This window comes from Delphinapterus leucas, chromosome 4, assembly GCF_059928025.1.
Source record: "Delphinapterus leucas isolate spDelLeu-1000000601 "Yukka" chromosome 4, BTC_Dleu_Yukka2, whole genome shotgun sequence".
Lineage (NCBI taxonomy): Eukaryota > Metazoa > Chordata > Mammalia > Artiodactyla > Monodontidae > Delphinapterus > Delphinapterus leucas.
The window spans coordinates 72,956,127-72,983,519 of NC_143132.1; the positions used below are offsets into that span (position 1 = coordinate 72,956,127).

At 46.6% G+C, this 27,393-nt stretch overlaps 1 long non-coding RNA gene across 1 annotated transcript in view; it reads right to left on the reverse strand.

Annotated features, from left to right (window-relative positions):
* Positions 1 to 27,393, reverse strand: part of LOC149749345 (uncharacterized) — a 108,195-nt gene that overhangs the window by 31,356 nt on the left and 49,446 nt on the right. Inside the window, exon 4 of the long non-coding RNA XR_016393006.1 lies at positions 4,859 to 18,439. This is a non-coding gene — a long non-coding RNA (uncharacterized LOC149749345). The remainder of the gene's footprint in view (positions 1 to 4,858; positions 18,440 to 27,393) is intronic.

The following is a 27,393-nucleotide window of genomic DNA, read 5'->3' on the forward strand; positions in this document are numbered from 1 at the left end:
GCCCATCCTTCCTCACACACATGCAACTTTTTTCAGAGTGGTTTCATACAGCCTAACATTCAGAGGTCCCCTCAGGGACTGGTAGGCCAAGTTTTGAGCCCACACCAAGAAGTCTGTCAACCACATGGTCTGCTCTGAAGCCTACAACATGTGAAAAGTTATATTTAATATCCCTGGGAGAAACCAAATATAGGAAAGCCAGTTTGCGGGATGCAACTGCTCTTTTTTTAAGAAACATCTCTACCTAAGTGTTTGGTGAACTCTTAGCTCTTTAGAGTTGGGCTGTGGATTCTCTAGTCTTAATTAGACACATGGACAAACAGAGGCTTTAAGAGGTACAGGGACATTCCAGGACCCTCGACAGCCCTTAAAAAGGTCATTGCCGTCCTACTAGAACTGGTCAGCGTGTGACTGACACCAGAGCAGACAGTGTGAGCACAGCATGACAGCACAGTCAGCACAGCGCCCTGTCCAGTGGCCTGACCATGCGCTGGGCTACACGCCTTTCTTCCTGAAAGTCTGGAATTGATGGGGTAAGAGGGTGGTGGTGCAGAATGGATGATCTAATTTTCCACTGGGATAGTCAACAACTTGATCCCTACCACTGAGGTCTCTCCTTCTGTGAATATTTACCTACCTATGGACTGGGTCTCAAGGCTTCTGAATAGATGCTTCCTAGACAACCACACTTAGAATCTTAAAACATGGCACAGCCTCCTTCCTTTCTTCACTGATCCTGAAAGAAAAAGCCACCCCCAGTCCCTGTCCTACCTCCTACCACTCCAGGCAGGCTAACGCTGGATAAAGCCCTCCTATACCCCTCAGAGTAAGGACCCCAAAAGTCCACTAAAAGACCTTCAGCCAAGCTGTCTTTGTTTAAAACACAGCGGCTGGTCTTTGAAGCAGCTAGTAGAGGTTCCAAACACTGACTGTTACATTTAAAGAAGACTTAAAGGAAATGGGAGGCTAGTTAATGGACTTCCCTGAGCTCCCATCATATACCCAGAGCAAAAGAAAGAGGGGAAAAGGAAGAGGAGAGGTTAAGCCCTTCTTCCCAGAGTGGTCCTGTTCCCGAGCTACAGAGGAGCAAAGTAACAAGGACATAGAACTCTGGCCTTCTGGGTTTCAGCAAAGCCACAAAGGTCAAATGAGGGCCCCTTCTAGGCCTCTTGGGCCCCAATCAGGATATGACCCTTCTCCAAAGGGAGCAGATGATATAGGCCACCCCTATCACAGTGTGGGATCCAGCATGGGTCCAGGACAGGGACACACACTCAGGTTAGATAGAGAGAGCCAAGGGGCCAAGCAATCAGATTTGTTGGCCACTCTTGAGGTAAACATGTGAAGCCAACAACCAGAATTTTGTAGAGCCACTGAGGGAAGAAACACAATCTATACAAATCAATTGAAGATGCCTGTTCTCAAAGACTTTGAACTTAGAAGTAAGAGCTTGGAAAACAGGAAGGGGCATGAGCCTCACACAGCAGCAGAAGATGAAAACAGCATGAGGGAGAAAGGAAAGGTGCACCCACCCAGCAGAAGTCAGCAGAACTGGTCCATGTGAGGGCAGGTGTGCAGACTGGACCAAACAGAGGTGATTCTCTCGGCCTTACAGTCCTTAGTAAAGAGAAAACGGAAGTTCACAGCATAACCCGTGCCCCGGCGGAGCCTCAGTTCCATCTAAGAGCAGATTCTACATTTGGAAAGTCTTGCCCTCTCCTTGAACTTGGTTTTCAAGGTTTCGGCAGTGTCGTTTCATTCCCCCTCAGCTCTGACGTGTCTGAACCTGCAAGCACCTCCAGAGCTGGAGCACACGTCATCTTCACACCACGGATGAATAACTATGGCTTGCTCACAGGCTCCGCATTATCACAAAACAAAAATGCTACTTTCCTCAAAGCTGAGGTTTTGGGAACAGTGGGTTTGAAAAGCTGCAGGAGCAGCAGACAGAGAAGGTGACAATGAATTAACCTTTTGACAGGCCCTTGCAATGCTCAGGAACACAGGCCAAGCAACCCGGCATCCAGATAGGGTTTTCTCTTTGGCGGGACAGTATTGTTAATATCATTCATTACTGCCTCTGATTAGGTTCCCAGGCTCATTAAGATCTCTGAGCCTTTGAATGTTTCTCTTGGATCAGATTGGATTCCACTTTGCAGAGAATCGTCAGGGCTTTCTAGTATCCAATGCAGGCCAGATAGTATCTCTTGGCTTGACTCCTTCCTAAAGTTCTACCCTGTGCTTCTGTGTGTGCACCGCCGATGACGCAAATCATCGTCCCGGCATGCTGGCTATCTGACCCCTTGCTGCCAGATGAACTAGGGCTTCTAATCCAAACAAAGCCAACATATAAAGTCCAAAGCACTGAAACTATTCTAAAAATTATGCAGGTATGTGTTAACACTTCAGTTAGACACAGAGAACAACAGCTAAGTCAACTTTTAAAAAGGAGAGTGAAGAGGGCTCTTACCCTCTCTGATATTAAGACATATTATAAAGCCATCACAATAAAAACAGAAATTAAGAAAATGTACAAATAGGCCAACAAAACAGAACAGAGAGCTCAGACACAGAGTCATGTATATGTCTGAACTTAATATAGGACCAATGTGCTACCACAAATTGGGGGAAGGATAGATTGTTTAGTAAATGGCATGGGGAACTGGCTTACTATATGGAGAAAAATAAAACTGAGTCCCTACTTAATACCACATACAAAAGAGGGCTCTGGGTCGTTAAAAGACCTAAGTGTAAAAGATTAAAGAAAAGTAGTAGAAATAAAATTTGTAGGATTAAGTTCAGGAAAATATCTTTGTGATTCAGGAAAGCTCTTTTAAAATGAAATTTCAAAAGCATAGACCATAAGGCAAAATTTTATGAATTTGATTACATCAAAATTAAAGATTTCTAGTCAGCAAAGTATCCCATGAACAAAGTTAATAGACTGATTAAAAAAATAGATATCTGTAACATCTAAAACCAATGGAGAATTTATACGAAGAATATGCAAGGATCTTGAACATTTATGACTGCAGTAGAAAATGGGGAACTGATATAAACTGACACTGTACAGAAGATGAAACTCCAAAGAACTTGGTGTAGGTCAGTTTTCCTGGGAAGCAGATTCTGAGATGGAGAGTTTTGAGCAGGTTTTTTGGGGAGTGGTGAGGGAGTGAGGAAAGCAGCATTGGGTGGAGCCAGAATCTGAACTGTGATAAAGTTGCAGCTTAGGCTGACCCAATGGGGGAATGTGGAAACTGGGGTGTCTCTTCAGAGAGGTCCTGAATTCAGCAAGGGGACCAGGCTTTATTTCCCTGCAATGACTAGTCATTGGATGGACGCCACCCCCAAGGAGAGTTCATAACCCTGGGTGAAGCAGCTTCCTCTGGCTGAGGATGATTGCTGGGGAGGGCCTCATCTGTGAGCCATCAGCAACCAGCACTACTGGTAGCTGGGCTAACAAGGACCTCGGTCTTAGAGCAGGAATCTGAACAGTACACTATGTAGCCACTACGGCAGATATGAAGGAAGGCTCAAAAGCATTAGTAATATGAAAAATGCAAATTAAAACATCAAAGAGCTCTCACCGTATGCCTTTTATATTAGCAAAATATAGAAGGAAGTGTAGTGCCAAGTATTGGCAGGATTATGGGACATGACAGCTCTCATGGACTGCTGGTGAGAAGACAAACATCAGAAAAGTGCATCAGCAAACATTCTTGGGAACGTTCCGGCATCATGAGTCAAATGCAGCGTCGCATACTAGCAATTCCTCCACTAGGTATACATCCCAAGAAATTCTTATACAATTCCGTAAGGAGACGTGTATGCAAATATTTTCTGCACGGTTATTTGCGGTGGAAGTGGGGGGCTACCTGAGTTTCCATCACTAAGATTGAGAAATAAAATGTAGTGAATGCACACTCGGGAATTCTGTGTAGTAGGATTGTAGCAAATGATCAGATGTACACATAGCAACATGGATGGATCTTAAGAACGATGAAAAGATGGGGAGGGGGCGGGGGAGGAAGAAAGGAAAGAAACGTGATGAGATGGAACGTTCACATAAATTAAAAATACTGGGGCTTCCCTGGTGGAGCAGTGGTTGAGAGTCTGCCTGCCGATGCAGGGGATGCGGGTTCGTGCCCCGGTCTGGGAGGATCCCGCATGCCGCGGAGCGGCTGGGCCCGTGAGCCATGGCCGCTGAGCCTGCGCGTCCAGAGCCTGTGCTGCACAACGGGAGAGGCCACGACAGTGAGAGGCCCGCGTACCAAAAAAAAAAAAAAAAAACTGAAAGCGCAGGGAACTATATTCAGTACCTTGTAATAAACTATAATGGAAAAGAATCTGAAAAAGAATATGTGTGTGTGTGTGTGTGTGTGTGTGTGTGTGTGTGTAACAATCATTTTGCTGTACACCAGAAACTAACAATATTGTAAATAACTATACTTCAATAAATAAAAATAAATAAATAAATACTGCAAGCAAATAGCGTTTGTATGAAAGCAAACGAAAGGATACATCCTAAACACATAAGAATCACCGTGGGTGAGAGAGGGGTATGGAACTGTGGGATGGGGAGTAAAAGGAATAAGGCAGTAGATAAATTCAAGAGAGGGGTCTTGCAGAGACCAATGATCTCCGCTGGCTCCATGGCTCCATGAGCAAAGAAGTCAGGTTAATCCAACTCTCTACACCTGATTTCTAAAACTAGTGGCAGCAGCAAACATCACTTGAGCCCTGGAAAAGCAAGCTCATGTTCTGTACCTTCTCTTTCTCTGAGATCTCTCCTAAAAGGCCACAGGCTGAGTCACTGGAAAATCACAGAGCCCTGCTACACACCGCTCCCTGCTCTTACCTGCGAATGAAATGACATCAACCTCCCATCTTCAGTGGGATGAAATGGCTGGCACCTGGATAAACATTCACGCCTCTCCCGGGCAGAAGGACTTTGCTCACAGGATGCCTTTTCATCTTCTATCCCTTGAACTTTCCCACCTGAGATTCCAATCAAAGTCATCACCTTAACTGAAATGCAATAGGCAACACAGCTACCGCCCCGCCTTGATCAGTACTGGTATGCAAGATAGGGGAAATACAACCAATGTGGGGGGCTGTCTTAGACCTTGCCCACCTGGGAGAGGGCACCAAACAGGGAGATGACATCCCACTGGGAAATGGGCTCGCTTTGGCCCACTCATCTGGCAAGCCCTCTCTGTTCACGGGGAATGGGTGAGGTGTGAACTCCCCTTGTGAAATCTATCCTGCATGACCCATCAGTCCCAGAAAAACTGGAGATCCTGAGAGAACCAGAAGAATAATGAGGCTTATCAGTCAGTCTTGGATCCCATTCCCCACGGTGGCTATTCCAAACCCCAACTGCTGTCCCTGAAGTCCCCCACAAGCAATTGAGAACCAAGTTCAGGTTACCAGTCCAAAGGGAGGAACACAGAGATTAAGATCTAGGGATGCAGAGAAGAACTGAGCCGGGAAGTCTGAGAGAAGACCTGCTTCTCAGGCTCAAAAGGTAGAACCAGAATGTCAGGGTGCCCATAAACACTGCTCTGAACCTCTTGGCTGGCACCAGGCCCTGACTCCAAGGTTAACCCCTTCCTTGCCCAGGGCATGCCTTCCTCAACACTATAGAAAAGGTCTCTTCTAGACACCAGCATTGTGTTCACAAACAAGTCTCTGTAATAAATAGGATCCCTAGGCAAAATGAGAATCCCAGGATACATGGTAAGAGAGTTGGTGTGGGTACCATTTTCATCATGCTTTTTTCTGGGTCCAGAAAATAAACTTCTGTGCCAGCTTTAAGACTTTTAATTCAGGAAAGTGCAGGGTGAGATGGGTCTTGCTGTTTAAAGGCTTCCTCAGGACAGAAGTTGTCTGGTGAACGTGTAAACAGGCTGTGCCCAGTAGGCCTTCTGAAAGTGTTAACTCCCTTCCCCACCCCCGCTTCTTCTTCTCCCCTTTTTCGTGTAGTTGAGGAGTCATGCAGGAACCCAGGAGGCGTGGCCTCTGCTCACGGCTCAGGCATCTTTGTACAGAATGATCTCAAGCAACAGTCTCTCCCTTCTCCCAGCCCTCTGCTTCCCTGCCTCTAGTTTCTCATGTTTAGAATTGGAGGGAGTAAACTCTGTCTTGCGGGTGGCCAGGTTGGTCCCTGCTCCCTTTTCTCTAGGTTCTAGGGAATGAAACATATTATTAAATTTTACTTTTCTAATAGAAAACTATGAAGTAGAAGCAAAAAAATTAGCCTAATCCTATGATCTAGGTAAAATCTGTTGGCATTAAAAGATGGGATGTTAGAAAACAGAAGCAATATAGAAACATACAAAATGAAAATTGAAAGTCACCTTCTCCCATTCACACTGTCCACAGTAAATAACTACTTCCCAAAGGTAAACAACTACTATTGTTTCTTATCATTCCATTCAGAAAAATTATGCATATGTATTTATATATATTCTTTCTAAAAAGTTTGCAGAAGTGATCATACCGTATATGGTACTATCTAATTTGCTCTCTTTTAACTTGATACATCTTTTATATATATATATATATATATATACACATATGTATGTATATATATACATACATATGTATGTATATATACTTTATTCTTTATAATAGCTAAATAATATTTCATCAAATGCATTGTAACTCAGTCCAGGAGGACTGTGAATTTCTCTCCTTTTGCGAACACCAACCAGCTCAGCCTCTTGCTCCTTGATTTCCTCCCGAGGGTCAGAGTTGGTGAGAAGCTGTGATTCAGGTACCAGGTGAGACAGAGAAGTCCCCATACATCCAAAATTTCCAGGTTAGTCTCTGTGAAACTGTCATGGTGCCAGTGTTTGCTTATTTCCCTTTCTGGAGAAAATGCCCACAAGCCAATGGCCAATTTGCCACACATGTTGATGGCTGAACATTTTGGACAAACTTCAGTGTGTCCAAATGATGAAATATCAGGTTTGGAAAGGACCTCAAGGTCATTTGGCTTAATCTCCTTGAACCCACTGTAGGAATCCCTTCTACGAGCTTCTGTGTTATCATTTATTTACCATCACTCTATCATACCATGGAACAGCTTTTACTAACAGAAAATTCTTTCTAATTTTCCCAAACCAGCTCCCATGCAATGTACCTGCATTGGTCCTAGCCCTGCCCTTTTAGACATCCTTGAACAAGTGTGTTTCTCTTCTCATGGCCACCCTCCAGAAGTTTGACAAAACTGCTCGCATCCCTCGGAGTCTCCCCTCTATTCATTTAACAAATATTCTTCCAGAGACTATGTACGTACCAAGCACTGTGTTAGGCACACTGTAAACTCTGTGAGGGCAGAGAGCTTAGTCTGTGTTATTACGTGCTGTCTCCACACCACCTAAAAGGGCCTGACATACAATAGGCATTCAATAAATATTTGCTGAATGAATGAATACAAAGATGAACCCCATAGTCTCTGCCCTCAATGACCTCTTAGTCTAGTGGGAGGCGGAACAGAACAATAAGCAATTATAATCCAGGGACAGAGAAAGGATGTGGGTTAGGAGAACCTCAGAGGAGAGGTTCTAACCCAGCATTCATCGTTCCCACCTCCTTCTTCCACTGTAACGTTGATCACATGTTGATCACATATCATGTTGTCATGATATGTCTGCACGTCTGTCTTCACCACTGGATTGTTAGCTCTTTGAGGACAGAAACTGTACCATGTGTCACTTAGCTTTGTATCCCTTACACTTAACACAGGGGCTGGCATAGGGGAGGCGTTTCATATTTGTTCAATGAAGTGACTGATTAATGGATGGCTAAATGAATTAATATACTAATATTCCCAGAGGAAAAAAAAATTAAGGAAACTGCTTTTATTGGCCTAAACTGGTGTTACCTTAAGTTTCACGAACACAAAAAATTGGTGAAGTAGCAGTGACAGAAATCTTGGGAGAAAGCAACCATGTCATCCTAGGGCTCCCCAAAGTCTCATTTTTGCAACAAACATTTAATGAGCACCTCCTCTGAGTCTGATACACTGCCAGATGCTAGGACAAGGCAAACAACACATAATTCCTACCTTTCAGGATCTCCCAGACTAGCTGGTGATGAGTGCTCTGACAATGTGCAGAGGCTGCTGTGAGGGGCCGGGGGGTCAGGAAGGCTTCCTGAAAGTGGAGATGCCTGAACTGAGGGCTGAGGAAACTGTCCAGGTGGGGAGAGGGAGGAAGGCAGTCCTAGGCAGAGGGATGCGCAGGCAGAAGTCCAGAGGTGTGAGAACTCAGCAGTTTGGGAGTATCATGTTTGGGGAGTGGGAGGAAGAAATAGAGATGGAGACAAGGCCGTGCCAAGGAATTGAGATTTGACCTTGAGGGCAGGAGGGAGCCATTGAAAGAATCCTAAAATCCCACGATGATCAGACTTGCATAGTAGAAGATTATTCTTACGGCAGTGTAGGAAATGGATTGGAGGAACAAGAATGCTATAAGAGAGATCAGTTAGGAGGCTATTCGGAACTTACTTGGAAAGCAGATGGAAAGAAGAATAGACACCAAAGACATTAAAGAGTAGCTGCCAGAACACAGTGACCCACTGTGTACACTGGCTCTCAAGCTTCAGACTTGGGTTACTGGGTGAGTGGAAACACCATCACCCAGCGGGGAGAACAGGCGAAGGAGCAGGCTTGGGAGTGAAGACAATGAGTTCAATGGGGAGTCTGAGGGCTTGGGGGCCGTCTAGGCTGATCCTCGAGAAAGATGGACATGTGGGTCAGGAGCTCAAGGAAGGGAGCTGGCCATGATACAGACCCAGGAGCCTCCAGGGGCCACAGGCAGATGACGAAAGAGTGAGAGTGTGCCAATCACCCAGGGAGAGGGCGTGGGGTGGGGAGAGGAAGGGGTTATCTGAGAGCCTCAATAATCTTTTGTAAAGATTTCCAAAACATTTTAAAGAATCCTCAGAGTTATTACCAGTTTAGAGCAGCCTCCTGTCTCAAAGCTAATACAGCAATGCATGAGGAAAGCAATTAGAGAAAAACAGCAGTACTGAGAGAGGAGCCTGATTTTCAGATGTCCTTTGTGGGTAACAACAAAGGGACATGAAGGGAGCTTCATGAAAGAAAAGAGGAAGGCATCCAGACGAGGCCTGCCTGAGTGACGTGTTTTTGCTTATTTGAGATGATGCCCGGGGCCTGACCTGTACCCCTGCATCCCACCCCCAGGTCCAACATCAAGCAGCAGGCTTCCCAGGAAGCTGCATCCTTGCCTCCCCGGCTGCTTCAGTCATGAAATCTTTGCAAGTTACAGGCATCTGAGGCACACGATGGCCCAATCAAGCCACATGCCTGTGTAAAGCTGCCTCCTGGCTGTGAGGAATAAAAATCAATATTTTAAAATCTGAATTATTCAGATGCTGTACCCCGGAGGTGATTCATAACCTAAGGAGCTCCGCAGTAGGAGAACAGCGGCTGAGGGTTTGTGTGAACATGGCTTAGCCCATGATTTCCCATGCCATCAGTCAGAGGACTAACAAAAGATTAAATAACAGAATTGTTCTTACACAGTGTCCCAAGGAGCGCCCGAGGAGCTGGGCTACTCCGGCTAAGAAGTCTAGACTGTCATAATAAGGAGAGAAGCAACTTGCCCTCATGAAGGAGCAGAGGGTCCCCTGGGCTCTCCAAGCATTGGTGTCTTCAAGTCTCCTGGGTCCTTAGCACAGGGAAAGCAGGTTAAGCTGGGGGAGAGGGGATACTTCCAAGTACTCCCTTTTAGAATAAAATTTAAGAGCTCCCCTGAGAAAAGTGACAATGGTCATATCCCTGACCCCAAATCCCCATGTCATGTAGGTAGGCACTTAAACCTATTGCTGCGGTGGGGCGGGGCCTGTGCTAACAAGACCATGAACTATGTCTGGACTGGCCTAGGGGAGGGGGATGAGGACGGAGTGTAATTGGTTTGGTGACAACTCACCTCACAAAGGGAGGAAGCACAGAAACCCATTCTAGAGAGAGGGACGCAGTGTGGCCTAGCGCACATTCCCTGGACTTGGAGGGATGAAGACCTGAGTTTTGGGTCCTTGGCTCTACCACCATGTGACCTTGGACAAGACAGTTATCTCTCTCAGCCTCAGATTCTGTAACACCAAAATGTTGATAATAATCCCCTACTTACTGGGTTCCTGGGAAGATCAGATGAATAGAAGCAGAAACACCTTGCTGCTCCCTCACACTGTGTACTAGTTAGGATATTACTTTGGTCGTTCTAACAGAGGGACCAGAATAACAGTGGCTTAAACGAGGTAGGAGTCTATTTCTCTCTCATATAAAACTCCAAGCGGCTGTGGCCTCTCTGGTCTGAGAGCTCATCAGAGGCCCAGGCGGCTTCTATCTGGTCACCAGGGGTGTCACCTTCCTTGACTTACTCCGAGAAGGCTCCCCACCACTGCCACATTGCAGCTGGTAGAAGGGGCAAAGGGGCAAGAGGAGGGTCAGCTCCCTTCCCCAAACCCAGGAGTTTACACTCCACCTCTTTTCATTTCCCACGGGCCAGAATGTAGTCACCTAGTCACATCTGGCTGTAAGAGGGGCTGGGAACTGTAGTTGTTTTCTGGGAAGTCACAGACTCAACAGAAAATTCTGCGATTATGGAAAAAGAGGAGGTGGCTACTGAGAGACAATTCACAGTCCCTGCCACCCCATTTGTCTAATTCCTCTTGATCCCCAGATCTCAGATTTATGTCACTTCCCTTGGGAGGCCTTCCCCGACCCTCCAGCCTACTTAGATGCTCCTCCCTTAGCTCCCTCACATCATCTTTGGCTTGCTATCTGTTTTTCTGACTAGAATGTAACCTCAATGAGTTTGGGGATGTGTCCGTCTTCCTCCCCGCTGTCTCCTGTGCCACCCAGAGCTGGGCACCGAGTGGACATGAGTTACACTCACGCTGACTAAGGAGGTCTGTCACCAAAGGGCCTTGGGATGTCCTTGGGGTGCAACTTTATAGCTTTGAGGCCAGCACTGCTCTCCAGCCCAGGATTTGTTTGGAACAAAACTGGTACCTCCTGCTGCTGCCCAGGCAATGGGGGGTAGTGGTCGCCCTGAAGACAGGTGGAATTTTCTTTTTACCCCTTAGTCCTCTCTCTGTGTACGTCTTTAGAACTGTGCCCATCCTTCATCAGAGCCCTTGGGTGGGCAACGCTGGCTCTGCAGCTCTGTTTTTCAGATCCGGGAATGAACAGTTGGGGGAAGAGCTTTCCCTAGCACAGTGGCCAGAACTGAGGATGCAAGTAGAGACTTGGTTTTCCATTCCCAGTCTCTACAGTGCAGCTGCCAGCCTGAAGCCTGCCCTGTGAGGAGGGGGAAGGGACCTCAGAGAGGCTGTCCCAGGGCAGTCAGCCTGCACCCCCTGTGGGGAAAAATGGCCTCCCAGAGTCTGGGCCATGTGAACCCACTGTTTAGTCCCTGAGCAGCTCCTTGGGGCTTCACTTTAATGCCCTCCAGCTCACTCCTGATTTGACATAAACCTCACCATTTTCTTAGAAATCTCCTTCTTCTTAGCTCATTTTCTCTGTTACCAGGATTTCTTTAGGGATCCCAGCAAACATGACTCTGGTTCCCGTGAGGAGGGGAGGCTGCACCCCAGGACTGACCTCCAGCCCCTCAGACACATTCTCATCACCTTCCATGTCTTCCTTTGATTGGAACTAGAGGACAACCAGGCCTGAGCTCTGAGCGACCAGCCCTTTTTGGCAGTCTCCAGAGCCACTGAGGGGTAAGTCACCAGAGACGAAGCCCTGGGGGTTGCTGGGTGCTCACGTTACACTCATACACAAAATGAGCCTATTCAAGAACCAAGTTCAAATTTCCTTGCTTGTATTTTTCCAGAGAGTTGGGGAGAGAGCAGCCATATCCTGCCAGTAGCCCCTGGGAACTTGCCCCTGCCTCCCCCCATGCCTGGCATCAAGGGAATCCTTGCCCTCCTGACTGTGGCACTGGGCTTAGCTGAGAACAGACAGTTTCATTCCAGCAGCCGGGTTTTTCCCCCCATAAAATGGCAGTGTCCCTTTAAGTCCCTGCCTGTCTCCTCTCTTGGACTGCCTGTAGGTTAAATAAACTGACCAGACTTTTCTGACTGGGGGTTCTGAGCTGGAAATTCCTCCTACTTGCTTCAGCTTGTGTGCGGAAACAAAGAGCAGTTAAAAAGGGATTAACTTTTCCCTCTGTTGGTTTCTCTCTTCTTTCTCAGAATAATTCCATTTCTAACTCAGGGATTTAGGTTCCTCTTGGAGCGCTGCTTCTTTCCTGGTTCTTTATTGACTGTCCGTGGAGCTACAGAAAGTTTCCCTGCACCCAACGTGGGGGAGCGAGTGTCTCTCTGCATGGATTTCACAGCGTGGCTTCTTGCACCCCTGACTCTTGGATTCACCCATTTCTCTCCAGCACAAACCCTGGACCGGCCCTCTGAAACTCCGAGTAACATTCTATTAATCATGTTATTTCCCCAAGCAGTCTTCTCTTCTGGGAAAAGAATATGCTCATCAACTTATACACATAGTCTGGTTCTCATTAAAATCTGAAAGCAAAGGGTGGTAGAAAGAGCATTGTTTGGGAGTTGGGATTTCTGGGTTCTCCTCCTACCTCTGGCATTAACTAGTGTGTGACCTTGAGAAAGTCATTTCTCTTGGCTGAGCCTTACAGACCCCTCTGTAATGTAAGAGGTTCCTTCTAGTGCTAACATTCTAGTGTCTATATTAAATAGTCTTGCAATCCCCAGTGACACTTGATCATCATGAATATGCACAGATGAAGAGTTGACCTGGGGTCCAAGGTGATTATTATACTCAGGAGTAGGATCCTGAAGCACCTGGCTTCAGCAGCCAGTTACCCCAGACTGGATCTTGCTCTATCTGTACCCTTTATAGAAAAGGATCTAGCAGGTTAATGGAGCCCAGTGGTAACTGGGACCAGGCTCAGAATGGACAGACCAGAGGCCTGATATCCCAGGATCTATGCCATTCCATTTTTACTCCCAAAAAGGACACTAGGTTTTTCTGTAGTCTCATGCTAAATAGAGGCCTGAACTAGAATCAACTGGTGTCTAGGACAGGGTCAGGTTGGGGTAGGGGCAGGGTTCAAGACAGACCATCATACACCTTGTTCAGTTCTTCTCTCTGAGGTTTCTGCAGACAGAAGTACCACTCTGGTACCCCAGCAGCCCTGGGGCTGTTCCACAACAGTTTCACCCCTCCCTCCTCCTGGCATGGCCTAAAAGCAGGTTTGGCTATGCTGGGAACAAGTGATGTTTGCACTCAGCGACAATATCACTCAGCAGCCATGTGTCAGTGACCAGCTTTCCAAAAACCTGGAAAGAAATCTGCTCGCCAAACAAATGTGAAATATTTGCAAGTTTTCAAAAAGAAGCTGGGTCTGTCTTCCGTAGGAGAGAAAAGGGAGCTGTAAATGTTGTAATTAGAAACAGACATTTCTTCCATTCTTTAAAGCAACGAAGATGTTATAAGGCTTGCAGATCAGACCTCTCTGTGAGAAGGACCATTTGGGGACACATGAATTTGGCAAACAAATTCAGCGAAGCAGGCCCTGCCTCAGCAGGGAAGCTGCAGACCTGTAGCAGCCAAGATGTCTTTTCTGGAGTGTGGTTGTGTCTGGTAAACAGAGCTGCCTTCAGGATTGGCCCAGGGTGTGTGTTTTGGGGGTCAGGGGGGAAGGGTGGATGTGGTGGAGTGGAGAAAACATCCTTGAGATGGATGCTTCAGGTTGTCATGGAATTCTCAAGAAGAAGATGCCACAGTCTTCAGTGGTCCCAATGTTGGTGTGAGGAGGCTGTGTCCTGGGTCTGATCTCAGTTGTCCCCACCCCCCAGTGGTGCAGTTAGACCCTCGGCTTCCAACCAGGCTCCCTCAATGGAGAGGATGAAGAGTGAATGTTGAACACCTCGAACAGTCACACAGCCCCGGGCTACTAGAAACGTGCCAGATAAGAAACTGGTTGCTAAAACGTTTTTTGGCCAGATTTGTTTGTTTATGTTATTGTTTTATGACCTCCAAAGATCTGGCTAATCTAAGTGGCATTGGAACATGACTACTTTTCACTATATAGATATAGCTTCCTGTTGGCTTTATTTGACTTAAAGTGTGACTATGTTAAGTTTTATACAAATATTAAATTAATAGTCATTGTGCAAGCAAAACTCATACTCATTAATTTTGATCGTGTTTAAAACAGTGATTCGCATCCATGGCTGCACATTGCTAAAACCAGGGAAGCTTTATAAAAATTCCCATGCCTCAGGCCCACCTCCAGAAAATCTATTTTAATTGATTTGGAGTGGGGTCTGGGCATTGATTTTTTTTTTTTAAAGGTCCCCAGATGATTCTAATTGCAGCCAGGATTGAGAACCATTGTTCCGAATGATGCCTGAGAAATGTGCTAATTTAGTGGGGGGAAAACAATCAAATGAGATCTTAGTTCAAACTGGCTGGCTTGTTTTGTCAGTGTTCAGCCCAGTATCTGGATAGGAACAAAGCCAAGATTACAGTGCAGTTATGTAAGGTTTGGAGGGTAAGACTCTTCTCCTAAAACTGACTTATTACTGTATGTGTATTTCATCTACAGCAATAAATTGGAAATATTGGGAGGGAACCTCATGCTCTGTGAATATAGAGTCCCTTAATATTCAATAATAATCACTCCATGATCTGAATGGACAGGGGACAATAATAAAGAACTCTCATATTTAAAACAATCGGCACTGAAATTGTTTCTGGTAATACCAGCTCATAATGAGCCAAATGGCACTGATTTATATTGCCTTGAATTTCAAGACTTCACCAGTGATCTATGATGGCTAGATGCTCAAATCACCATCTCTTGCCCCTCAGGTGAACTTTTGGTTCAATGTATCTGAAGGCAGAGTGAGGAAGACAATTCAGGTAGCAGAGAATTGAACAAAGGCCAATCACTGAATAGGCGAATTTGAGCTCGTTATCCGGCTGGGGCTGATCACCTCTCAGCGGGATGATTCAGGAGTCGCAAATGGCTGGAAGCTTTGTTTTCCCTTCTCTGGGAAAGACAGGTCCATTAGCTCTCCTGCTGCTTTAGAGCTTAATTTGTTTTCGTTTTTGTTTTTTTTTTTTCTGACACTATGGAGGGGACAATACATTCCAAAAATTAGAGGACAGCTAAGGAAAATTCTCCCTCTTTATTGGATATCATTAAGCACATGGTGCCTCAGGGGGATGGGGAAGGCCATTAACAGACAGGAGCTAAGAGAGGGATTAGCTCACAAAAGAGAAGGCTGTTGAGAGCAGCTCCGCTAGATACAGGAAAAGCTGCCAGGTAGAGACCCAAGCTTGGGCATTAAAACTCAGCTCTCATCGTGTTTTTAAAGAGTTATCATCTTTTGTATATAATAAAGGTAGAGTTAGGAACTGCCCTCAGGAAGGAGATGCATTAAATTCACTGAGGACAAAAACCCCCAAAGCTACAGCACCTGGGGCCATTCCCGGGGGGGGGGTGGGGCTGATTCCTAGACAGTGTGTCTGGCTGCCCCCCCCCCACCAACGTCAGGGATCCTTGGTTTAAGAGTACAGGCTGAAGCACTCAGGGGGTTACCTTATCCCACATTTGCAGAGGCAAGAAGCTGACATTTAAAGCTTGACTAGTGCTCCTTTTACAAGTAAATGACTACCCGGAGAGAGGACTAACTAAGTCACGTGCTTGGCATTTTCTAGCTGATTTTCTATTCAAAGAGACCCAGATTAACTTTCACTCCCATCAAGCTTTCCCCCAAACCTCCTGGTGGAAAGGGAATCCCCAGGCCCATCATGGTCCCTGAATGATGCTCAGTCATGCGCCTGGCTTAGCCTGCTGTCCCTTCCCCAGGTCTGTGTCTTCAGGGGGATGAGAAAGACTTTGGCGGAGGCTTTCAGGCTGCGAATAAGCCAAGTGCATATAACTGGCAGTGTAAACAACAGCAAAAAGATAAGGTGGAGAACGTGGCTGCATAACTGCGGACTGAGCAGAACTTTGAGACTGAATCCTGGGGAGGTCCTGTTTCCATGGCCCTTGCCTGGTGGTTGTGGATTAAATATAAATATCTACCCATACTGGAGGCTGAATTCAACTCCTTTACCAAATAAGCAAAATATCGGTATCTGTTATATACAGGTAGATCTCTATTTGCCAACCTATCTCCTTCTACAATCCCTGACGGGCCTGAGACAAGGCAAACCACCTCTCCTCCGTGCTCCCGAAGCAGTGTCTTCCATGGGTGTTACGGAGCTCGTTGCCTTGGACTGTGGTTGGCAGGGAAAGCGAATCTCCCAGGCTCTGATGGACCAGTGTCTTACTTATCCAGCATCCTCAGCAGTGGAAGGCTCTCGGTGAATGTCCATTGAATGAAACTGTGTGTCCCTGTATTCCATCTATCATCGCTAATAAACGTTGAAAGCCAAAGGACAAAGATGGAATAATCAGGAAACAGAGAAAGAGGTATCCGGTAATAATAAAGTAGAAGTATAGGGTTGAAACATATTATTAAACCATTCACAGAAAGTTAAATTCTCTCTCTCTGCCTATGTCACCTCACTCTCCACATCTGAAAAGGAGGAAGTGCAGTGGACAGTTCTATGGCAGGGGACCTGGATCAAGAGTCAGGGGAGCTGTCTTTTGCCTAACTGACTATGTGACCTTTGGCAAGTCCCCTCTTATGGAATGAGATTACACTAGATGATCTCCCAAGGTCCTTACACTTTTGTCATTTTTGTAATTTTATGCTTCTAGCACCATTATCCCAAGGTATTTCATATGGCTGAAGTCTGTCCAGGCTGTTCTCAGTGAATCCTGCCTACTCAGGTCATTGGCTGTGGGGCAGTTCTTTTCCACCCAACAGCGATCCTAATGATAAATGCAGGCTCTCTCCAATTCTGGCCCCAGCTCTCTCAGGAATCAGACTTGAAAGTCATTTTCAAATTCACCTTTGGGCTGCCTTTTAAATGCTTCCTCCAGAGGCAAAAATCACAAAATGCTTTCACTAGAATGGATTTTAGAGATCATCTCGTGATTCTAATTTAATCCCCTGTCTGTGGAGAAACACCACATCCCAGGTAGGGAGATGCCTTGCTCAAAGTCACATAGAGAGGTCAAGGGGAAGCATCCTGATGCCCATTTCAGGTTCTTTCCATTTCCACACCACCTCCAGCTACAGGGCCAATTCTCTGCTACCTTCTCACACAGCTGTTTCCAAACCAATCAACCTGCCAACCAGGTAACCAACCTGTGCGTGCTTCCTACGAACCTAGGACTGTGAACTCTGAGGCAAGTTATGTTTTTATTGTCCCAAAGTGCAAGAGTAAACACTCACCTTTTGGCATAGAGCAGGGCTGGCCTGCATAGTTGAGTCTTCCTTTGATCTCTGGAACTGGCACTTAGAGTTCCACTTATTCTTTGAAAAACATCTAGAGTTAGTTAGAAAGAGTTGCCTGTTTTCCAGTGGGTCAGATCCCGGTTCTGGGGCAGGATGGTTTAGGTCTGGGTAGCGCTCCGACCACGCAGGCAGCAACTCCAGGAAGAGAGGAGGCCCCAGCCAGAGCAGGTGCAAACCCAGGCGCCTGCCGAGCGCAGCCCCCTCTGTCCGCTGCAGCCACACCCCCTCTTCCTGAGGTTTCAAGGCTGGACCAAGTGCAGCCCTTGCCCAGATGATGCACTTCAGGCTCACTCACTCAAGATGGTAATAGCCCCTTTCCTTCTTAGACCACCACAGACAAGGATAGAATCTTTTCCCATGTAAATATATTAAATATTTAATGTAACAGACAACATAGACATTTATACATACATGTATGTATGGTCAAGCCATTCAAGATGGCTGTTCTCTTGCTCTCTGTACATCCCCTGCTCAACCAGTCCCTGCTTCGCTCACATGACTATCCAATCCTCTTAATTACATAGGGCTTAATTAGTCCCTGGTAATTGATGAGCCCACCTGACATCAATTCCCCCTATAAATGGTAGCCTCCTTCTTCCCCGAGTCCGGGAGATTGCTGCCATGTCCCGCCCAGTATCTGCTGCACACAGTGGGGGTGTTGCTCCAGGACCCTTTGTGTAAGATCCCGTGTCCAATAAACCATTGGGGCCTCTGTCGCTGTCTCCAAGCTCTTTCTTTGGTCTCGAGGCTGGGCAACTACAAGGCTCACAAGCCTGTGGGGTGCAGCCCAACAGTGTATTTTATATGTTTACAAATACTTGCACCATCAAGTGATTTAAGAAGACATTTTTTGAATTGCTTACTCACAGGTGTCTCTTGGAAGTTCTTTGCTGTTCATGTTACTGCTGTCCAGAAATAGTATAATCTGTTATTTCAAACTTTGCTGCTACATCGTAGGAAATGATCCCGTCGGTGGAAATGATCCATTTTAAGAGGAAAACATTTACTAAAATAAAATTGAAAATAAACAAAACCAGATGTGATAACATTTCTAGATTGGAGATTTATAAAATAAAATTTAAAACACGTTTGTGGTAGAAAACTTGAAAAATACTTTTTAAGAATCTGCAATCCCGTCACCTAGCGCGGTGCCATCGAATACGGCAGTGTTCGCCACGTGTTGTCACGAGCACTTGAAATGTGAAAATCTGAATTGAGATGTGCTATAGGTGTAATATACACCCTGTATTTTGAAGATTCAGTATCAAAAAAAAAGAGCATAAAGTCTATCATTAAACACTTAGGTGCTTGACATATTTTGGACACATTAAACAAAATATATTATTAAAATTAATTTCACCTGTTTTTAATGTAGCTACTAAAAACCTTAAAATGACACACGTGACTCATGTTACATTTCTATTAGACAGCTAGGTCTAGAGAAAACACTGCGAATATTTTGGTGTATTTCATCCATTGTGTGTGTTTGTACAGTTGAGGAGTCCAGCTCCTGCTTACAAACCCGTGTGATTTTCCAGGCCTGACCCCAGCAGCCACACTGGGAAAGCTGCTCTCCATGCACTGGCCTCGGTGCACAGCCTGGGCAAAACAGTCTCTGGAGAGAGTCGCAGCCTAGTCTCAGGCTCCTTGACCAGTCAAGCCCTTCACATATTTACATCCCTATCCCTGGTGTCTTCATGCCTAGGTCTGTTTATCTGAGGGCTTGGGCAGAGGTCTTCCAGGTACCTCTGCTGAGACCTCTGTATAAAGGGAGGTGGGAGGACCTTGCCGTTTCTCCCCACTGGGACTCAGTACCCAGCACTTCTCCATTCTCGGTCCTCCCCCCAACCCACTCCCGGGTCTGTCAAGCTGCCAGAGCCTCTTATTCAGAACCCCTTCAACACTGAGGTCACCCCACAGCAGCGCTGATCCACCTGGCCCTACACCAAGGTGTCGTTTCACAGAGAAAATGAAACAGGAGGGAATCAGCGCCTTCTCGGGTTTAGCCTCCTGCTTATACTATCACAGCAAGTGATTAAAGGCTTCACTGTTACTTTCATTTTGGCTCATTGTAGCTTCAATCAGCTATTCTGACACCTGACTGCTCTTTCTTCCAGCTCAACTGAGCTCCTGACTATTTCTTTTTTAAACAAAATGGGGATCTTACTGAAATACGATTTTCTATCTGTATCAGTCAGGGTTCTAACAGGGGACAAACAGCAGTGTCAAATTAGGATAATTCAAGGAGGTTTTACTTATAAACGGGCTAACTAATAACAAAGATAAGGTTGGAGTATGGGAAACCACAAAGGACAGTTTAGAAACCCAGGGCTAACAGAGCAGAGCTGCTACTCTCCCTAAGTCTGACGGGATAAGGAGAGAGAGAAGTTCCCAGAACCACAAAAGAGAGCTGTGCAGAGTTGGGATGCATTGAAAGGAAGGAAACAGCCAGACTAAGGCCATGTCATAGGATGGAGTTGGGGGAATAAATACCTGACATCCCTCCCTTCCTTCCCTCTAATGCTGAGGTTCTCCATCGGCTGAAACCAATCAAAAGCCAGAGGACAGGGAACCCCTGCGGCTGTGGTCCTCTGTCCGTGCAGAAAGCACAGTGGAGAAGGGGGAAAGTGAATCTAGAAGCAAATTACTAGCCGGCACCTTCCTTGTGTAGCGTTGCCCTAAGTCATAGCCTATTAACCTGATTTCCTTCCTAATGTAACCAGTGGCTAGTCCTAGTGCCTACACTGACTGCGTGGGCACAGTTTACAGGACACCCAACCCAAATACCTCAGTCCCATTTGGGTTTCTAGCCTGGGGTAGATTCAGAGGATACTGTTTGATGCTGTGTGTGTGTGCACTCACATGCACGCACGTGCAAACGTGCATGTGTTATAATCTCAGTCCCTCCCAGAACATGCTTCCTTCAATATTAGCTCTGGGTAGGACCCTAGCGCTCCAGGGCCTACACGCCTATGGCTTTGCAGAGGTGACCCACCTCTGGTGGGCTGGTTTCCACCCACCCTAGAGTCTTCTTTCTTTACCTTCTCCCACACCTCTCACCCACCCACCCCACTCCACTACTGTTTCTCCTTGCTGGGCAAGTGACTGGTGCCCTCCTAGATACCAGTAATCCACTAAGAGGGGGGTCTGGGAATGGTGAATCCCCCTGGGACAGCATGCAGAATGCCCCACTCTCTAATTGAATCTCCAATTGTCTAGTCCAAGTGTGCTGGGAAATTAGATAAAGAAACTACCAAGACTAAACAAACAATCCTGGAGCTGAGGTCCTGGGAAGGTGGCAGGGAGAGGACTGCATGTGAGAAGACAGGGTTGACCTTCCTCTTTTATCATCTGTCTACAAAGCGAAGGGATGCTGAGTTGAGGCTGAGACCTGCCAGATGCCAGGCAAGGGGTTCCAGTGTCAGTGGGGAATCTGTGCTCAGGGACAAGGAAGCTCCTATTTGAAAAGTAAGCTGGAGCCCAAGAGAGGACTGTAGAAAACACTTAGAGAAGGTAATGCCACAGTGGGGATGTGGCGAGCAGAAGGGAGTCATTTTATAGAACAGGAAACAATCTGTTGCAGGGATTATTATACCTCAGGAGGAAGAAGAGACAATTTAAGTTTTGGGGGAGAAGGCAATTTGAATGTAACCTGATGAGGGTGCCATCCGAAGGAGCATTCATTCTGTGCTTGTCAAGGCCCTGAAAATGCAGGAGGACCCACAGCCACCAGGGCAAGCCCAAGGGGCAAAGAAGCCTTTCTGGCTGGGAGGGAGGTGAGCCAGCAGCAGTGATGTCCTCCCAGCACAAAGGAGGCACATTGATGCCAGCCTGGTCGTCAGTGTCTGCCCAGTCATCTGACGTCCATATCAGATGCAGCTTTACATGCCTTCATTCATCCCCTCGTTCATTCACTGGTCCAACAAACATTTAATGGAGCTCTGTGCTGGGTGAAGTGCCAGGCACAGAGAGACATGAAAGAAAAACAAGTCAGTGTCTCCACCACCAGGGAGCTAAGAGTGTTGTGGAGGAGAAACATTTCCAAGTGTCCAAAGCAGTGAGGGGCTGTGATGGGAAGGAAGGAATGTGATGGGAAGGAAGGAAGTTTTAAGGATTAGGGAGGAGTAAGGAAGACTTCACTTAGAAGTGGAGGGCTGCGGGAAGGAGGAGGAGAATAAGAGTTTGTCAGGCAGGTTAGGGTTAACAAGTATTTCTTGACCTTCTCCCAATAAAAATGGAATTCAGGGGCTTCCCTGGTGGCACAGTGGCTGAGAGTCCACCTGCCGATGCAGGGGACACGCGTTCGTGCCCCAGTCCGGGAAGATCCCACGTGCCGCGGAGTGGCTGGGCCCGTGAGCCATGGCCGCCTGAGCCTGCGCGTCCGGAGCCTGTGCTCCGCAACGGGAGAGGCCACAGCAGTGAGAGGCCCGTGTACCGCAAAAAATGGAATGCAAAAAAAGCAAACACAAAACCAAGACAAAACAATGGAATGCATAATTCATAAGGATGTACTAATCTTTCTTGTGAATCCTGTGACAGAGTTTTTCTCTTGGATTTAAGGTGGCATCTACACGTTAGGTTTTCCATGGATAAGGATGAGGGACCCTGGAATCCCTTTGTGTTCCCAAGTCCTCCAGGGGCTGGCCCTTGGTCAGCTGCTGAAGAGTATACAGATCTGAGGAATTGCTAATGGTGGAAAGCTGTGAAAAGATCCCTGGGTAAGGATTCCAGGTTTCCAAGTCAGAGAGATTGAGAACTGCCAACAGCAGCTCACGGCCTTTAAGATGCTCCTGGGTGAGAACCTGAGAGGCTGATCCCACTGAGCCCCCAGGCTTGAGGGACCTCGGATAGAAGGCTTTTTCTTCTGTCCCCCTTGTCCAGCCTCACCCTCCAGTTTACACTCAGCTTTGTCTCCTGCACTTGGGAAGTCTGCTCCCCTTAGAATGGGGCTTGGCACATATCCCATTCCCAACTCCTCCATCCTGTCGTAGATTTCTCGCACAATACCTTCTCCTACGGCAGACCTAACAGGGCTCCAGTTTCCGCTTCTGTTAAACCCAGGGGAGTCTGGACACAGTAGAAACGATAGCCTCTAAAAAGCACTCACTTTCTCTAACTTACCTTACTGTTCTCTTCCCCACAGGACTGGACCCTCTGGCCTTCCCATTGTCAATCACTACGGGCCCCTGGAGAGCCTGCCATCTTGGAACCCACTCTCCCAGCCACAGGCTTAAGGTAACCAATAACCTCCAGCAGAAAGAACATAAAATTACAACATGCACATAGATCCTGTCTTGATGAGAGTGAGCAGAAATGATGCCCAGTCTCCAATCTCCAAGCAGCCCAAACTGAGTGCGTACCACACACGGGCTGATAGCCTGAGAGCTGCAGCCAAACCGAGAACTTGAAAGAGCCTCTTTAAGAAGCCAAAGCAATGGCAAGGAGAAGTCTGATGAATCCACCCAGGGCTCATGTACATATCACCAAACAACTGTCTATGTCTTGTTCTCCTCTGTGTTCCCTGGATGGTTCCTGTTTTCCACAGGCAAGACACTCAGTACTTATTTGTTGGATGAACGAATGAATACGTGAATACTTAGATGGATTTGTCTCAAACTGTCTGAGGTTTTGACTACTCTGATGAGATATTTTGGGGTCATAAAGACCCAGGCATCGAATATTTCAGTACGTATGAAAACATCTGGAACTCACATATTTCCTTGTCATTTGCACCCTAGGAAACTATGCATTACTGGGCAGAAGCAAGAAAAAAATCTCTGGTGCTTGTTGATAATCATGAGGGAAAGAAGAAATTGTGGTGTGTATGTCTGTGTGTGTGTGTAGCTGAGGATAGGGAAGAAGAGAAATCATTCAAAAATGGAATATCTGAAGTTTTAAATATTTTTCTTTATGAGGACTTCCCTGATCAGCTCCCTTAAAGAGGACCCCATCCCTTGCCATTCACATCATCCATCAATCAGTCTTCAGGGCTCTGCTCTGAGGTTGTAGTTGGTGTCCAACTACAAGAGGTTGGTGTCCACTTTCCCAGCTCTGGGGCCTCCCAAGCAGATGTCAGGGCCTTGTGCAGGAACGATGACAGCATCTAACTCCGTGGCTCTCTCACTGCAAGGAAGACCATCCTAACTGTCCACCAGGTGCCTGCTGTCCCCTCTTAGGGATGATGATGTGTTGGGTAATTCTGTAATTAGGTCTAGACCCGCTGCAGAAAAGGTAGAAGCCCTGTCTCGGGTCGTGGCTCAGTACCGGCCAATGGAGTAGTGGATTCCGCTTCCATCCTAAGGGGTCAAGGGTGCTGGAGAAGGAGGTAGGCAGCTAGAGCTGTATAACAAAGGTTAGAGGGGAAGAGATTGTTCCCCGTGACCCCAGTGGCTTGGATTGGGTCTGGGCAGCAGCTTAGGTGTGGTGAATGCCAGGCAAACCTGCCAGCTCCACAGAGACAGGGCTTTTGCCTCCCAGCTGATGCACAAGCCGGGGAAGCCAGGGCTGCCGCAGGAAATGGGGTGTTCCCGGGGTGCAGCCACCAGTGTGGTTCGGGGGCCTCACAGTCATGCTGCCTGGGAGAGGAGGGCTCAGGGAGCAGGCAGGAGGGCCGTGGCTAACGGGCTGAGAACTGGCCACATTTGAGAAGTCTCTTCCTCCCCCCCAAATCGCAAACTTTCCCTAAACACTGACATGAAGCTGTTTATATTTCCTAGGCAAAGATGAAATCTCTCACTGACCAGATTTGAAGACAAACAGATTGTAAACTTTCTTTCTCTTCATGTGGTATTGGGGTGGGAGGCCAGAGAGACATTCATAGAAACACACACAGACTGACACAGCCATGATGAATTAGTCTTTCTATGAAGTATTTGACCACACACATGAAATTAATTGGAAATCAGCAGTGAGCCCTAATATCTGTTTATACCCAAGTGAAAAAAATTCAGACTAAGTTTCTGTTTTTCTGACATTTAAAATAGCATGAAATAAAAATCCAACAATGACAGACAGCAAACGCTTTGTTTCTTTTATCTGGGGGGTGGGGAGTGAGGAATAAAAATATATCTCCTACCCCTGTCAGTTAATAGATTTTAGTGGAATTGCCAGGCCAGAAAGTATCCTATTACACTGAAAAAACCAGATTGGGTTTCCACGTTATTACAAGCTCTGGGATCACCTTCACGGTTTGACTGATGTTTTGTGTTTTTTTTTTTCTTTTTCTTTAATTAAAATGAAAGTCCTTTGTTCACAATCTCTCTAAACTTTTAGAATAATCTAATTGTTCTTAAGTCACCTGGTTCCTGTGCAGACACACGAAGGGCACTTCTAAAACCATAATCTTAGGCTATAAAAAAAATCTAGGGTGAATGATCAAAGGTGAACTGCCCATTTACAACCCCTCTTTCAAGGCCCCTTCCCATCTTCCTGACAGTTTTATAGAAGTGTTTCTCTGTTGCTGCAACCCAGATCAAAGATTTGGATGCGAGGTTCTCCCCACCCCCGACCTGGCACGGAAGGAAGGGATTACCCCAGGAATTAAAAACCTCAGAGAAGTGGGCTTACCCACCTCCCTGGGGGGCGGGGGAGAGCCCTGGAGCCTTTTCTTGATGATAGGAACAGAGCCAAATGGAAGCAGGGGTGCCCTCTCTCTGTTCTTGCAGCGGAGGAGATAAACCTACTGGGTCATCCAGCCTTCAAAGAGAAATTTTCTGATCTTTTGTGCATAGTTTTAGTTAATATCTACAAGTTGCTAGAATCATGTTTATTTATTGGCCAATGACCTTCTTTTTCCTCCCACCCATGTTAAACCCAAGCAACAATCCCCTCCCAGGGCACTGGAAGCTCCCCCGAAACCCTGAGTCTGGGCCGCAGTAAGCAGAGAGGGAGGTGGGAAGAAGCTGCAGAGCGTGTTTCATCGTTTTACTCCACAGCTTCATCCATTTGGTGATTTGTTTTCAATACTACCCGCTACCTTTTCCTGGTCACACCTGGATCTACTTTAGATTTTAATGGTCAAGATAAATTTCCTGAGAATGCTACTTTGAGGGCTGGACCTGCCTCTATCCCTGGGGACTCAGTGCCTAATCCTGTAAAGAGACACCAAGATCAGGAACAGGAGTGCCATGAAGCTCTTCTTCCTCTGGGAAGCACCAGGCCCACTTCCCCCTCTTCTGTTCAGCCCTGACCCTGCATACCAGGGTTTGATTAGGGCAGACCCTCATGGCAGGGGTGTTGACAGGGGTGGAACACGCAGATTCCCAAAATTATGTAATCTTTTTGTTTAAAGGGACTTGAGAGATCATCTAAGACCCCACCCCCCACCCCTGTGGTATAGGGGAACACCACAGAGAAGAAGGACAAGCCTGGTTCACCCAGAGTCACCCATCCAAGCCAGATCCTGAAGCCAGATCTCCTGACTCAGGCCTCTGCTACCTTAGAGCTCAACATAGGATGCCCCCTAAAGAACTTAAACTCTTGGAGTATTTGGTCCCTTGGGGACTGCTAGTTTGACTGGCTGTTCAGCGTTTAATGACAATGGGTATAGAGAATTGCTTTGGGAGATTGGTAATTGCTTTGGGAGATTGGTAATCCAGGCATATTCTCCAAAACTGCCACTTCTAGGGGGGACATTCAAGCCCCGAGGACCCTCTGCATTCTGGCTGGGCCAGTTTCTCCACCCCCAGTTCCCTAGTCCCAGTAACTGCCCCTGCTCTGGCCAGATCCCTCTACTCACTGTTCCTGCTTCCTCTCCTTGCATAGTCCCCTTTGTCCTGCCCGGAATGCGTCCTGCTCTTATCTTCATTTAAGCAATTCCTACCCACGCTTTAAAGCCCATATCAAGTTCCAGCTTGTCTTCCTCCTGGAGTAGTACTTGTTATCTACTCCAGACCTTTGCCACTCAAAGTGTGGCCACAGACGTGCAATACCAGCCCCACCACAGAACTGCTTAATCAGAGCCCGCATTTTAACAAGGTACCCTGGTGATTGGTATGTACAGTCAAGTGTGAGACTCACTGCTCTTAGAGAGTGTTCCAAGTGTAGTCCGAGGACCAGGACCAGCAGCAGCAGCATCACCTGAGAATTTGTTAGACATGCAAATTCTTGAGCCCCACCCCAGGCCTACAATCAGAAACTCTGGGGGTGGTACCCAACAATCTGTGCTTTGACCAGCCCTCCACAGGATTCTGATGCATGCTAAAGTTCAAGAAACCATACACAGTCCTTATCTTACCCAGGGACTTCACAGCCATATGATCATGGTTTAAGGCTCCATATTGCTGTCTTGAAATTCCTGACTTTATCTTTGAACTTGTGTTTTGCAAGTGAAGTCTGATGAGACATTGGAGCCCGCACATGAACAGAGGAGATGTCCACCACCATTCCTTGCTCCTCCATTTGCATAGAGCATTCACAAAGCCCGTGAGTGCAGGATGCCAGTGGATCCATAATGCATGGAGTTCAGCCAGAACTCAAAGTGAGTACAAGGTAAGTGTGTTATATCTATGACTGAGTCAGTGGGGTCATGACAGATCTGAGAAGCTACATTCTCCCTTAGAACTAGAACTTGCTTTGTACACTGAGGAAGGTAATTTAAGAAACACAAATGACCATGGAACCCTATCATATCCTTTCTTACTCAAGTTACTTCCCTCCAGCCAATCACTTATGCCGAATATTGTGACACAGAAGGAAAGGGAAAGCAAGGACAACCCATAGTTCCTTTTCCTTTCCATCCTTTCTTTCTCATCAATAAGCCAAAGGTAAAGAGTGTTGGTAGAACGAATGAATGTCAAAAGGTTAAATAAAAACAGCTGAGTCTGTTTTTGCACTATTTCCTCTGTTCTGGTAAGATAGAATAAATATACACATACAAACTGCAAAATGTGAATTGTGTAATTTTGGTGGTTCCAAACGCTAGTTAAATGCTCTTATATTGCATTACATAATATAAAGATG